Genomic DNA, 12,429 nt, shown 5'->3' with positions numbered 1-12,429 from the left:
TTTTAACCAAATGATAGGACAGAAAGAGGAATAATAATAATAATAATAACAACAACAATAATGTCCTGAATCTGCATTTTAAGTCAATTTCAACATGGAATTCTCCCCTTATCTGGGTCAGAAAATGGATGAGTGACAAATATGAGTATCTGAGGCCAGTTTTGCTTCTTTTGGATTAGAACTTTGAATCAGTATACACTTTAGTTACTAATATTATACTGCACACAAACATTTGTACATCGGAAACGTTGAAGAGATGTGTGACTAATCAGCCCAAGAGTCTTGAAAACGCATCAAGACAACAAATTATGTTTTACAGTCGAAATGTTGTTCTCACTAGAACTGAAATCATTTAATTTCTACTTAAATGCCCGAAAAATTTACAATTAAAACTACAATAAATGTTTTATACCTAGTCCCGCACAGTGACGTTTATCTGATTCCCTGTACTCACCGAGAGCATTCTGTGTCATATGGATGCATATCAAATGAAGTGAAAAGTAATGGAATACTCGCTTTTTTATTTATCCCTATGCATCGTGGTGCCCACACCATGATGAGACGCTGTTTCAATAAACCTTTTTATATATGTTCTTTACTGTTCTTCCTTTTTCTTCTTGCTTTATCATACTGACACACGAGAGAGAGAGAGAGAGAGAGAGAGAGAGAGAGTATGCAACAAAGTTCGCATAACTTTATCAGCTATTAACATTAATTGTACTTCTGTGTAATTTTATTTTTAACGCGTTATCCTATAACGATTGCAAACAAGGGCAAAAACTCTACTGATCTTACTCGATAATAATACCATACTGAATTAATAAGTTTATCTCGTAAAAACGGATCATATATATATCCTGGGTGGCTGAGGGTGTTTTAAGATATGTGTGTGTCTTTTGTGATATATATATATATATATATATATATATATATATATATATATATATATATATATATATATATATATATATACGTTTGTGTGTGTACATACATACATACATACGTGTATTATTTACATATAGTCTTGGATAATTTTAATTATTGGGATATGGATTTTAGATATCAACAGATACAAAGGAAACAAACGTTTCAATACATATAATGACATTTTCTTAAATTCTACATTGTATCATATTGACCTACTACTTGCTAGGCAAGCTGATTTATAAAATTTGCAAACTCCTTATATATATTTAAACTTACTTTTAGTATTCAACCAGAAAATCAGTACAGTGCAGAAAGATTGAAAATATTATTTCTTTCATATATATATATATATATATATATATATATATATATATATATATATATATATATATATATATATATATATATATATATATATGTGTGAGAGAGAGAGAGAGAGAGATGGGGGGATTCGGAATGGTTTAAACAGACTCTAAATTACACTGATAAAATGTACATCAGTCCAATGGTTAACATGATAGATTTCTATCAAGCTGGTTGCCCTATTGTACCCTTGAGCAAGACTACCCTCATTGCCTAACAAAACCAAGCAGTCTTTTGCCAGAACACCATAATGTGAACTTAGGCCATCTAAATCAAATTCCTATGTGAAATTTGCCAATATAAGCCAATACACTTTAATGCAAACTTAGCCAATCTAAACCAAATATCTTAATGGAAACTTAGCCAAACACCTTAATGTGAACTTAGCCCATCTAAACCAATGTACCATAATGTGAACTTAGCCCATCTAAACCAAGAAAAGAATAATGTGATATTGGCTCATATAAACAAAAACACCTTAATGCTATCTTAGCCAATCTAAACCAACCGACTTAATTTATTTTTATAAAGAATACAAAGTGAAAATTTAAATACTTTTCAGCATTATAAATGAAATCACAAATAGTCCATGAAAAGTTATATGACAAGTTCAAAAGGGTAGTGTTCCAAATGAATGCCAGTGGTTTTCTGAATGAAGTCCAATTTTGAATGTGCTGATGTAATAACAATCTTGACGTGTGGCGATGATGTAATTTAGAATGTCCTTGAATGAATTCATAATAGTCCCAAAATAGCGATTTTTGATATTTGGACATTAGTATTGGGGTGTATGGACATATTTGTTTTGCTTATCAAAACGTTGGAAATCGCCGACACCATGCGGTATCGGCATAGGCTGCTTACTAGCCACAGGGGGCTCGTATCATTGCTTACAATGAAACTATCAGTCGTACATATAGTATAAAATGTATGACTGTCAGTTTAATTGTGAGCAACGATGCGAGCCCCTGTGCTTACTAGCCTGCCATGCAAACTTGACCGACCTTTCATCGAGATATACCTGCATGAAATCGAGAGAAATACGATTTATTTTCTCAGAAATAATTCCGAGTATAACATCATTTGTCGTTAATGAAGCTGACTGACGAAAGAAAACGACAACCTTGATGAAATTTGACACGGAACTCGCCATTGTATTACTATTCAAATGACTGCACAAATATGGCAACCTACATGTCAGTGACATCGGCGATCAAATAAGCTCTTGCTTCTTTACAGATTGAAACTGAAGGGATGTATTGTCGTAAGCAGAGCTCTCCCCTGTCTCTAATATATATATATATGTGTGTGTGTGTGTGTGTGTGTGTGTGTGTGTGTGTGTGCGTGTGTGTGTAATATATCTTTGTAACGACGAAGAGACAACCTATATTAGTCTTAAATTTGTACATACAAATGTCTACGGCCATACCACGTTGAAAACACCGGTTCTCGTCCGATCACCGAAGTTAAGCAAGGTCGGGCCCGGTTAGTACTTGGATGGGTGACCGCCTGGGAATACCGGGTGCTGTAGGCATTTTTTAAATTTTTTTTTGGTTCCATCCTCACTGTGAGGATATGCGATCATATATGGCCAATATTTCTTGTTCACAAATCTGGTGCAAATTTTTCAGTTTCCTCTACCTCCAGGATCGAAATGGGCCGCCTCGTATGCCGTCCAGATCCTCCAAATTTCTTCTGATATTCCGGATTCAGCCTATAGCGAATAATTGCAACGTATGCAATCGATGTCTTTCATTTTGGATACTTGTCTGTGGTATTTCTTATTCAATAATTGATAGATATATTTGGAATGTATTATTTTTAATTATTTTAATTTATTTACCTGTTTTTAGCAGGGCACCAGTCTATCAGTGTGAAACTTGGCATCCCTTAGCGAATACTTCGAATATGGGCCATTGACAAAATAAATTGGTGTATAAATCTCTGTTTTGATTACAGTAAGTTTGGATGGATGTTCCCTGCTTCCACTTCCTTGCACTTTCTGTGTTTCCACAACTTTAACGTTTCCGAGCTGCAAGACGATATCCGTTTCAAATCAGATTCGAGTCCGTCTTTAAAGGTAGCTCATAGGCTGATGTCGATTATTTACCTATTGAATTAGTCAGTTGATACAAGATAAATAATAATAATAATAATAATGCCCAAAAACAACAAAAATGAACTGAATCTTCGTTTAAATGCATTGTTATTTAAGTCCATTTGAAGGTGTAAACCTCCGGTTAAGCAACTAATGTCCGAGTCCGAAAATGCCTGAATTACAAATTTGAATAATGTATGAAGGCAGTTTATCTATATAAGTTTTAATAAGTACACTTTAATTACTAATTTTACACGGCACATAAACGTAAACGTCTGTACATCGGAAACGGTGAAGAGAGAAGCGAATATAAGTCTTAAATTTACACACACTTGTGTCTACGGCCATACCACGTTGAAAGCACCGGTTCTCGTCCGATCACCGAAGTTAAGCAACGTCGGGCCCGGTTAGTACTTGGATGGGTGACCGCCTGGGAATACCGGGTGCTGTAGACTCTAATTTTTTTTTTTTCTTTTATAACTAAAAACAGTTGAAGTTTTTCTTTCTTTCTTTTATTGTAACTAAATTTACTTTATTCAATATAAATAATAAATAGAGCAATTTCTCGACTTTCATTTTCTCTTTTTCCTTAACTTTCTTCAATAATTCGGATCCTAAAAAAATCAAGTATAGGACCTGAATATAGCAAATGTTGCTTTGCACTTCTCTGCTCTTGGTTTCGATCCTTACTACTGGAATATGCGATCATAGATGACCAGTATTTCTTATTAACAAATTCGGTTCAATTTATCCAGTTTCCTCTACTTTTACTACCACAACAAGCTGCCTCCTTTCACGTCGAAATACTTCCTTCAAGTTTCTTCTCATATATTCCTGGTGTAGTCTCTAGCGCAGAGCTGCGAAATATGCGATCAATGTCTTTCATTTTGGGTACTTATTTGTGGTATTTCTTATTCACTAATTGATTGATAAATATGGAATGTATGAATTGTGAGAATTTTTTATATTAATTTATTGATTGATTGATTTCTTTTACAGCAGGGCCTCAGTCTGCCAGTGGGAAAATTGGCATCCTGTAGCGAATACTGTAAATATGGGCCATTGGCTAAATAAATTGGGTTATAAAATTCTGTTTTGATTACAGTAAGTTTAGATAGATATTCCATGCTTCTACTTTCTGTATTTCCACAACGTTAACTTCTACAAGTTGCAAGAAGAGATCCTTTGCAAATCTGATAAGACCCTATTTTTAAAGTTAGCTTATAGGCCGGTGTCGCTTATTTTAACCAAATGATAGGACAGAAAGAGGAATAATAATAATAATAATAACAACAACAATAATGTCCTGAATCTGCATTTTAAGTCAATTTCAACATGGAATTCTCCCCTTATCTGGGTCAGAAAATGGATGAGTGACAAATATGAGTATCTGAGGCCAGTTTTGCTTCTTTTGGATTAGAACTTTGAATCAGTATACACTTTAGTTACTAATATTATACTGCACACAAACATTTGTACATCGGAAACGTTGAAGAGATGTGTGACTAATCAGCCCAAGAGTCTTGAAAACGCATCAAGACAACAAATTATGTTTTACAGTCGAAATGTTGTTCTCACTAGAACTGAAATCATTTAATTTCTACTTAAATGCCCGAAAAATTTACAATTAAAACTACAATAAATGTTTTATACCTAGTCCCGCACAGTGACGTTTATCTGATTCCCTGTACTCACCGAGAGCATTCTGTGTCATATGGATGCATATCAAATGAAGTGAAAAGTAATGGAATACTCGCTTTTTTATTTATCCCTATGCATCGTGGTGCCCACACCATGATGAGACGCTGTTTCAATAAACCTTTTTATATATGTTCTTTACTGTTCTTCCTTTTTCTTCTTGCTTTATCATACTGACACACGAGAGAGAGAGAGAGAGAGAGAGAGAGAGAGAGAGAGAGAGTATGCAACAAAGTTCGCATAACTTTATCAGCTATTAACATTAATTGTACTTCTGTGTAATTTTATTTTTAACGCGTTATCCTATAACGATTGCAAACAAGGGCAAAAACTCTACTGATCTTACTCGATAATTATACCATACTGAATTAATAAGTTTATCTCGTAAAAACGGATCATATATATATCCTGGGTGCCTGAGGGTGTTTTAAGATATGTGTGTGTCTTTTGTGATATATATATATATATATATATATATATATATATATATATATATATATATATATATACGTTTGTGTGTGTACATACATACATACATACGTGTATTATTTACATATAGTCTTGGATAATTTTAATTATTGGGATATGGATTTTAGATATCAACAGATACAAAGGAAACAAACGTTTCAATACATATAATGACATTTTCTTAAATTCTACATTGTATCATATTGACCTACTACTTGCTAGGCAAGCTGACTTTTATAAAATTTGCAAACTCCTTATATATATTTAAACTTACTTTTAGTATTCAACCAGAAAATCAGTACAGTGCAGAAAGATTGAAAATATTATTTCTTTCATATATATATATATATATATATATATATATATATATATATATATATATATATATATATATATATATATATATATATATATATATATATATATGAGACAGAGAGATGGGGGGATTCGGAATGGTTTAAACAGACTCTAAATTACACTGATAAAATGTACATCAGTCCAATGGTTAACATGATAGATTTCTATCAAGCTGGTTGCCCTATTGTACCCTTGAGCAAGACTACCCTCATTGCCTAATAAAACCAAGCAGTCTTTTGCCAGAACACCATAATGTGAACTTAGGCCATCTAAATCAGATTCCTATGTGAAATTTGCCAATATAAGCCAATACACTTTAATGCAAACTTAGCCAATCTAAACCAAATATCTTAATGGAAACTTAGCCAAACACCTTAATGTGAACTTAGCCCATCTAAACCAATGTACCATAATGTGAACTTAGCCCATCTAAACCAAGAAAAGAATAATGTGATATTGGCTCATATAAACAAAAACACCTTAATGCTATCTTAGCCAATCTAAACCAACCGACTTAATTTATTTTTATAAAGAATACAAAGTGAAAATTTAAATACTTTTCAGCATTATAAATGAAATCACAAATAGTCCATGAAAAGTTATATGACAAGTCCAAAAGGGTAGTGTTCCAAATGAATGCCAGTGGTTTTCTGAATGAAGTCCAATTTTGAATGTGCTGATGTAATAACAATCTTGACGTGTGGCGATGATGTAATTTAGAATGTCCTTGAATGAATTCATAATAGTCCCAAAATAGCGATTTTTGATATTTGGACATTAGTATTGGGGTGTATGGACATATTTGTTTTGCTTATCAAAACGTTGGAAATCGCCGACACCATGCGGTATCGGCATAGGCTGCTTACTAGCCACAGGGGGCTCGTATCATTGCTTACAATGAAACTATCAGTCGTACATATAGTATAAAATGTATGACTGTCAGTTCAATTGTGAGCAACGATGCGAGCCCCTGTGCTTACTAGCCTGCCATGCAAACTTGACCGACCTTTCATCGAGATATACCTGCATGAAATCGAGAGAAATACGATTTATTTTCTCAGAAATAATTCCGAGTATAACATCATTTGTCGTTAATGAAGCTGACTGACGAAAGAAAACGACAACCTTGATGAAATTTGACACGGAACTCGCCATTGTATTACTATTCAAATGACTGCACAAAAATGGCAACCTACATGTCAGTGACATCGGCGATCAAATAAGCTCTTGCTTCTTTACAGATTGAAACTGAAGGGATGTATTGTCGTAAGCAGAGCTCTCCCCTGTCTCTAATATATATATATATATATATATATATATATATATATATATATATATACATGTGTGTGTGTGTGTGTGTGTGTGTGTGTGTGCGTGTGTGTGTAATATATCTTTGTAACGACGAAGAGACAACCTATATTAGTCTTAAATTTGTACATACAAATGTCTACGGCCATACCACGTTGAAAACACCGGTTCTCGTCCGATCACCGAAGTTAAGCAACGTCGTGCCCGGTTAGTACTTGGATGGGTGACCGCCTGGGAATACCGGGTGCTGTAGGCATTTTTTAAATTTTTTTTTGGTTCCATCCTCACTGTGAGGATATGCGATGATATATGGCCAATATTTCTTGTTCACAAATCTGGTGCAAATTTTTCAGTTTCCTCTACCTCCAGGATCGAAATGGGCCGCCTCGTATGCCGTCCAGATCCTCCAAATTTCTTCTGATATTCCGGATTCAGCCTATAGCGAATAATTGCAACGTATGCAATCGATGTCTTTCATTTTGGATACTTGTCTGTGGTATTTCTTATTCAATAATTGATAGATATATTTGGAATGTATTATTTTTAATTATTTTAATTTATTTACCTGTTTTTAGCAGGGCACCAGTCTATCAGTGTGAAACTTGGCATCCCTTAGCGAATACTTCGAATATGGGCCATTGACAAAATAAATTGGTGTATAAATCTCTGTTTTGATTACAGTAAGTTTGGATGGATGTTCCCTGCTTCCACTTCCTTGCACTTTCTGTGTTTCCACAACTTTAACGTTTCCGAGCTGCAAGACGATATCCGTTTCAAATCAGATTCGAGTCCGTCTTTAAAGGTAGCTCATAGGCTGATGTCGATTATTTACCTATTGAATTAGTCAGTTGATACAAGATAAATAATAATAATAATAATAATGCCCAAAAACAACAAAAATGAACTGAATCTTCGTTTAAATGCATTGTTATTTAAGTCCATTTGAAGGTGTAAACCTCCGGTTAAGCAACTAATGTCCGAGTCCGAAAATGCCTGAATTACAAATTTGAATAATGTATGAAGGCAGTTTATCTATATAAGTTTTAATAAGTACACTTTAATTACTAATTTTACACGGCACATAAACGTAAACGTCTGTACATCGGAAACGGTGAAGAGAGAAGCGAATATAAGTCTTAAATTTACACACACTTGTGTCTACGGCCATACCACGTTGAAAGCACCGGTTCTCGTCCGATCACCGAAGTTAAGCAACGTCGGGCCCGGTTAGTACTTGGATGGGTGACCGCCTGGGAATACCGGGTGCTGTAGACTCTAATTTTTTTTTTTCTTTTATAACTAAAAACAGTTGAAGTTTTTCTTTCTTTCTTTTATTGTAACTAAATTTACTTTATTCAATATAAATAATAAATAGAGCAATTTCTCGACTTTCATTTTCTCTATTTCCTTAACTTTCTTCAATAATTCGGATCCTAAAAAAATCAAGTATAGGACCTGAATATAGCAAATGTTGCTTTGCACTTCTCTGCTCTTGGTTTCGATCCTTACTACTGGAATATGCGATCATAGATGACCAGTATTTCTTATTAACAAATTCGGTTCAATTTATCCAGTTTCCTCTACTTTTACTACCACAACAAGCTGCCTCCTTTCACGTCGAAATACTTCCTTCAAGTTTCTTCTCATATATTCCTGGTGTAGTCTCTAGCGCAGAGTTGCAAAATATGCGATCAATGTCTTTCATTTTGGGTACTTATTTGTGGTATTTCTTATTCACTAATTGATTGATAAATATGGAATGTATGAATTGTGAGAATTTTTTATATTAATTTATTGATTGATTGATTTCTTTTACAGCAGGGCCTCAGTCTGCCAGTGGGAAAATTGGCATCCTGTAGCGAATACTGTAAATATGGGCCATTGGCTAAATAAATTGGGTTATAAAATTCTGTTTTGATTACAGTAAGTTTAGATAGATATTCCATGCTTCCACTTTCTGTATTTCCACAACGTTAACTTCTACAAGTTGCAAGAAGAGATCCTTTGCAAATCTGATAAGACCCTATTTTTAAAGTTAGCTTATAGGCCGGTGTCGCTTATTTTAACCAAATGATAGGACAGAAAGAGGAATAATAATAATAATAATAACAACAACAATAATGTCCTGAATCTGCATTTTAAGTCAATTTCAACATGGAATTCTCCCCTTATCTGGGTCAGAAAATGGATGAGTGACAAATATGAGTATCTGAGGCCAGTTTTGCTTCTTTTGGATTAGAACTTTGAATCAGTATACACTTTAGTTACTAATATTATACTGCACACAAACATTTGTACATCGGAAACGTTGAAGAGATGTGTGACTAATCAGCCCAAGAGTCTTGAAAACGCATCAAGACAACAAATTATGTTTTACAGTCGAAATGTTGTTCTCACTAGAACTGAAATCATTTAATTTCTACTTAAATGCCCGAAAAATTTACAATTAAAACTACAATAAATGTTTTATACCTAGTCCCGCACAGTGACGTTTATCTGATTCCCTGTACTCACCGAGAGCATTCTGTGTCATATGGATGCATATCAAATGAAGTGAAAAGTAATGGAATACTCGCTTTTTTATTTATCCCTATGCATCGTGGAGCCCACACCATGATGAGACGCTGTTTCAATAAACCTTTTTATATATGTTCTTTACTGTTCTTCCTTTTTCTTCTTGCTTTATCATACTGACACACGAGAGAGAGAAACAGAGAGAGAGAGAGAGAGAGAGAGAGAGTATGCAACAAAGTTCGCATAACTTTATCAGCTATTAACATTAATTGTACTTCTGTGTAATTTTATTTTTAACGCGTTATCCTATAACGATTGCAAACAAGGGCAAAAACTCTACTGATCTTACTCGATAATTATACCATACTGAATTAATAAGTTTATCTCGTAAAAACGGATCATATATATATCCTGGGTGGCTGAGGGTGTTTTAAGATATGTGTGTGTCTTTTGTGATATATATATATATATATATATATATATATATATATATATATATATATATATATATATATATATATATATATATATATATACGTTTGTGTGTGTACATACATACATACGTTTCAATACATATAATGACATTTTCTTAAATTCTACATTGTATCATATTGACCTACTACTTGCTAGGCAAGCTGACTTTTATAAAATTTGCAAACTCCTTATATATATTTAAACTTACTTTTAGTATTCAACCAGAAAATCAGTACAGTGCAGAAAGATTGAAAATATTATTTCTTTCATATATATATATATATATATATATATATATATATATATATATATATATATATATATATATATATATATATATATTATATATTTATATGAGAGAGAGAGAGAGAGAGATGGGGGGATTCGGAATGGTTTAAACAGACTCTAAATTACACTGATAAAATGTACATCAGTCCAATGGTTAACATGATAGATTTCTATCAAGCTGGTTGCCCTATTGTACCCTTGAGCAAGACTACCCTCATTGCCTAATAAAACCAAGCAGTCTTTTGCCAGAACACCATAATGTGAACTTAGGCCATCTAAATCAAATTCCTATGTGAAATTTGCCAATATAAGCCAATACACTTTAATGCAAACTTAGCCAATCTAAACCAAATATCTTAATGGAAACTTAGCCAAACACCTTAATGTGAACTTAGCCCATCTAAACCAATGTACCATAATGTGAACTTAGCCCATCTAAACCAAGAAAAGAATAATGTGATATTGGCTCATATAAACAAAAACACCTTAATGCTATCTTAGCCAATCTAAACCAACCGACTTAATTTATTTTTATAAAGAATACAAAGTGAAAATTTAAATACTTTTCAGCATTATAAATGAAATCACAAATAGTCCATGAAAAGTTATATGACAAGTCCAAAAGGGTAGTGTTCCAAATGAATGCCAGTGGTTTTCTGAATGAAGTCCAATTTTGAATGTGCTGATGTAATAACAATCTTGACGTGTGGCGATGATGTAATTTAGAATGTCCTTGAATGAATTCATAATAGTCCCAAAATAGCGATTTTTGATATTTGGACATTAGTATTGGGGTGTATGGACATATTTGTTTTGCTTATCAAAACGTTGGAAATCGCCGACACCATGCGGTATCGGCATAGGCTGCTTACTAGCCACAGGGGGCTCGTATCATTGCTTACAATGAAACTATCAGTCGTACATATAGTATAAAATGTATGACTGTCAGTTCAATTGTGAGCAACGATGCGAGCCATTGTGCTTACTAGCCTGCCATGCAAACTTGACCGACCTTTCATCGAGATATACCTGCATGAAATCGAGAGAAATACGATTTATTTTCTCAGAAATAATTCCGAGTATAACATCATTTGTCGTTAATGAAGCTGACTGACGAAAGAAAACGACAACCTTGATGAAATTTGACACGGAACTCGCCATTGTATTACTATTCAAATGACTGCACAAATATGGCAACCTACATGTCAGTGACATCGGCGATCAAATAAGCTCTTGCTTCTTTACAGATTGAAACTGAAGGGATGTATTGTCGTAAGCAGAGCTCTCCCCTGTCTCTAATATATATATATATGTGTGTGTGTGTGTGTGTGTGTGTGTGTGTGTGCGTGTGTGTGTAATATATCTTTGTAACGACGAAGAGACAACCTATATTAGTCTTAAATTTGTACATACAAATGTCTACGGCCATACCACGTTGAAAACACCGGTTCTCGTCCGATCACCGAAGTTAAGCGACGTCGGGCCCGGTTAGTACTTGGATGGGTGACCGCCTGGGAATACCGGGTGCTGTAGGCATTTTTTAAATTTTTTTTTGGTTCCATCCTCACTGTGAGGATATGCGATCATATATGGCCAATATTTCTTGTTCGCAAATCTGGTGCAAATTTTTCAGTTTCCTCTACCTCCAGGATCGAAATGGGCCGCCTCGTATGCCGTCCAGATCCTCCAAATTTCTTCTGATATTCCGGATTCAGCCTATAGCGAATAATTGCAACGTATGCAATCGATGTCTTTCATTTTGGATACTTGTCTGTGGTATTTCTTATTCAATAATTGATAGATATATTTGGAATGTATTATTTTTAATTATTTTAATTTATTTACCTGTTTTTAGCAGGGCACCAGTCTATCAGTGTGAAACTTGGCATCCCTTAGCGAATACTTCGAATATGGGCCATTGACAAAATAAATTG

General features: G+C 34.0%; 5 non-coding genes across 5 annotated transcripts; all 5 read left to right on the top strand.

Annotated features, from left to right (window-relative positions):
* Positions 1-2,705: 2,705 nt before the first annotated feature.
* Positions 2,706-2,824, top strand: LOC149770343 (5S ribosomal RNA). The gene has a single exon (XR_016418801.1). It is a non-coding gene; the product is annotated as a 5S ribosomal RNA (ribosomal RNA).
* Positions 2,825-3,724: 900 nt separating this feature from the next.
* Positions 3,725-3,843, top strand: LOC149770342 (5S ribosomal RNA). Its single transcript, XR_016418739.1, has one exon. It is a non-coding gene; the product is annotated as a 5S ribosomal RNA (ribosomal RNA).
* Positions 3,844-7,356: 3,513 nt separating this feature from the next.
* Positions 7,357-7,475, top strand: LOC149770341 (5S ribosomal RNA). The gene has a single exon (XR_016418880.1). It is a non-coding gene; the product is annotated as a 5S ribosomal RNA (ribosomal RNA).
* A 900-nt stretch (positions 7,476-8,375) lies between these two features.
* On the top strand, positions 8,376-8,494 carry LOC149770340 (5S ribosomal RNA). The gene has a single exon (XR_016418728.1). It is a non-coding gene; the product is annotated as a 5S ribosomal RNA (ribosomal RNA).
* A 3,418-nt stretch (positions 8,495-11,912) lies between these two features.
* On the top strand, positions 11,913-12,031 carry LOC149770339 (5S ribosomal RNA). The gene has a single exon (XR_016418787.1). It is a non-coding gene; the product is annotated as a 5S ribosomal RNA (ribosomal RNA).
* Positions 12,032-12,429: the final 398 nt, after the last annotated feature.

This window comes from Sinohyriopsis cumingii, unplaced genomic scaffold (assembly GCF_028554795.1).
Source record: "Sinohyriopsis cumingii isolate HCF-2022 unplaced genomic scaffold, ASM2855479v2 utg002479l, whole genome shotgun sequence".
Taxonomy (NCBI): domain Eukaryota; kingdom Metazoa; phylum Mollusca; class Bivalvia; order Unionida; family Unionidae; genus Sinohyriopsis; species Sinohyriopsis cumingii.
The sequence above is the reverse complement of the archived record's forward strand: the minus strand, read 5'-3'. Positions and strand labels throughout refer to the sequence as shown.